This window comes from Octodon degus, unplaced genomic scaffold (assembly GCF_000260255.1).
Source record: "Octodon degus isolate 3935 unplaced genomic scaffold, OctDeg1.0 scaffold00027, whole genome shotgun sequence".
Classification (NCBI taxonomy): Eukaryota; Metazoa; Chordata; class Mammalia; order Rodentia; family Octodontidae; genus Octodon; species Octodon degus.
This window is the reverse complement of record NW_004524603.1, coordinates 3974633-3977990: the sequence shown is the minus strand read 5'-3', so window position 1 is coordinate 3977990 and position 3358 is coordinate 3974633.

The following is a 3358-nucleotide window of genomic DNA, read 5'->3' as shown; positions in this document are numbered from 1 at the left end:
GTGTAGAGCTTAGGTGCAGTTATAACCTTAGCACCTACTGAAATTTGGGTACAGATCTATTAAGTTTGAGTTCATCCAGTTGTGTCTGACTTGGGTCTAGCTGTTGTACTCAGCTCCTTCCTGCTGCAGTTCTTTGAAGTGAACCTGTTGTGCCCCTCTGGCAAGATGTTCTGCTTCTGAATTAGTTGGGTGGATCTGGCCCCTAGTCTCTCTGCAGGGACTTCAGCTGCAGAGTTTCACCCCAGACCTGTATGCCAGGCCTGAGCTGGTTCTGGAGGGGTCCAGGGGTGTAGGGGAACGTGGAAACTTTCCCACACGCTCGCTGGGCCTGGGCTTGGGCTGGGTCTGGGGGATCCCGAGAGTGCAGCAGAAGTCCTCACTCACTCGGTGGGCTTGGGAGGGCTTCAGATGGGTGGAGGGGTCCCAAGAGCGCAGCAGAGGATGCAGCAGAGTGTGGAAACTCCCCAACACACTCGCCAGGCCTGGGTTTGGGCTGGGTCTTGAAAGCTATTTCTTTGTGCCCTTATTTTATAGTGTTTTTTTCTTTAACATGAAAGTATACTTCTGATATTTCTGGACCTCTCTGGGGCAGTACATCCTTTACTCACTTCTGCCAGAAGACACACTTGGGCTTGTGATATATTTCTTTTTTTCCCAGATTGGAGGTTGGCAGAGTTTCTGGGCTATGTGTGTATGATTTCTTCCTCCATGTAATCTTATATTTTTCAGTTTTTCTTGGTCAGCTTGGTCACATTTTCTTGCCTCTGGACAATAAGTGATTCGGTACAATACTTTGTCCTATATCATTCAGACTTCCATGAATTTGGACCCTAAATCTTGAGGCGCATACCATTTTACTCTTCAGCGGTGATCCCTTCCCCAAGCCACCCATGTCTTACATTCTTTCAATAGTAACAATCCTGAAAAATTTGGATATCCCTGAGAAGAGATTTTTCATATCACGTCTACATCTTGTCCTCTGAACAGCTGCTGTGATAGAGGCATCAGTTCAGGGCCTAATCTGAATGCTTTCTAAACAATGAAGTCTTAAACTTTTTTTTTCTTTCATTACAACCAACCACTGAAATAATGTTTAATGTCTCGTAAAGTCTGCCCTTTGGTCAGTGAAGTTACGGCAACTCAGTAACACTGAATATCTATGGAGTATATTTGTGTGAGGCCCGTAACTTTCATGGTATGCTCCTCCTTTTGTCGCCTCTGCTGCTCTGCTAACTTGTCCCGGCTGCCTCCCTGGGGCAGAACATCTCTGAGATGAAGTGACTCAGAGCAACACACAGTTGCCTCAGGGCACGGGTCAGATGCTGGCCAGCCTGTCTAGCAGCTAGAGGACTCTTAGGGAACTGGAGAATTTTTTTTTTTTTTTTTTCCCTAGATAGTCAGCTCATCCCTGGGGCCAGTGGAGCAGCACACCTGGGTATCAAAAAAGAAACTCACTTGTTCGCTTAAGGGACAGCTCTCTCCGAATACACAAGACTCCACACTCTAGTGTAGAGGGGTGCGATAAATAAGCTGGCCTCAATTCTGACTTCTGAGCCGGAGCTCATGCCGTCCTTCTTGGCCAGAAAGCTCCGGCTCCTTTCTTCTTATTCAGAACATTTGCTGCTTATGTTGCAAAGCCTGCTGGGAATTCTCCACCCTCCCCTGAACCCTGGATTGTCACCCTCTACTGCGTGTTTTCCTGAGTGCACCAGGTGCTTCACGACACACCTTTGCCACCCTCAAGCACTTGAAACGTCCTGCCGCATAGCCACACCCTTCCCAGGAGCTGGAGGGCAAGAGGCTTCCTTCTTCCCTGTTAAACTTAGCAGAGGAGACATGCAGTAAGCGCTCCTTTGTGAGTTGTGTAAAACATTAAAAACTGCGTTTGCGTGTCAGAGCTCCAGCCTGCTTACTTTACTTTTCAAGGCAGTTCCTGCTACGCATTTTTTTTTAAAAAAAGGTTTTAATTTTATTTATTTATTTGTGTGTGTGTGTGGCTAGCTCAGCCCACCAGGGGGCGGGACTGGCTGGCTGATGGTGCTGGGGGATTGAACTGCGGTCCCTGTGCTTTGCTAAGCTTGTTCTAAGTAGGTGCTTTAGACCACTGAGCCATCTCACCACCAGTCCCCCCCCCCACCCCCCGCATTTGTGATCTTGCCTTGTTAAGCAGCCCAGGCAGGAGCTGATACAAGGGCAGGAGAAGTGGTTCTTCAGCTCGTGCAGCAGGGAACATTCAGCCCATGTGCTGTCACAGATGTATCTGCCAGCCCCCTTTATCTATGGTCTTCATTTTAATTTGTTTTTAATTGCCTATTTAACACACCTGGCAATTAAGGTGAAATGGCTCTTTGACAAATGTGAGCACTTTTAAATTACTGCTAATTGCTTTTGTTAATTAAAAGCAATGCTTTATATTGTGTTATTGGTATTCTCCTATATAAAACTGGATTAATGACTTCCAATCAATCGTGCTACAAAGACCTTGCTTTGTAGGTGCTGGGACTTCAGGGCAAGCTGCTCCTGCAGAACCTGAACCCAACTAGAGCCTCAGGCAGACAGGAGAGGCAGGGTAGGCAGCTGAGGGAGGATAAAGGTGCAGCCGGCCTTGCCCGTTGGCCTGGGGTCTCACCCTGATCCTAGAAGAGGCTTTGGGGTGCTGTGGGTGTGCCAATGTGATGTGTGTCAACATGTGCATGAACCCGGGAACACACCACTGCAGCCCAGGTGACACACATACCCGAGGTCTCTGAGCTTTCCTTCCGGGGCCCTTTCCACATTGCAGTGAGAACGAGTTTGCGATCTGCATTTGTAACAGTTTTTAAGTGTGCGGCAGGCTCCGCTGAGCGAGCTCTGTCAGACTTCCCAATCTTGGGTAGCTGGAGCTTTGCACCTATTGAGAATTGAGTCTCTTTTCCCCTCTCTGCTGTCCTGAAGCCAACATCCATCCAGTGTTCACATGATGAGTCGGACTACGCTAGGTGCATCGTGCACGTGGAATCCTGCAGGACTTGTTCCTTTGCGAGTGGTTCATTGTGCTCAGTCCCCACGTTTCATTGAAATGGTCACGAGCAAGTGTCCGGATTCCCTTCTCTTTCAAGGCTGACTGATGCTCCATTTATCCACTCAGTGCGAAGCACTGAGGCTACTTCCGCTTCTTGGCTGTTGTGAATAATGCGGATGTGTCTTCAGGATCCTGATCTTGACTCTTGGATGAATACCCAGCGGTGGGATTGCTGGATAGAATGGCAGTTGTATTTTTAAGTTTTCAAGGGTCCGCCATGTCCAGGTTAATAAACGCTTTGCAAGTATCTATATCTTAGGATGTCTTGATGCCCCGAAATCCTGTGGAGCAATGTAG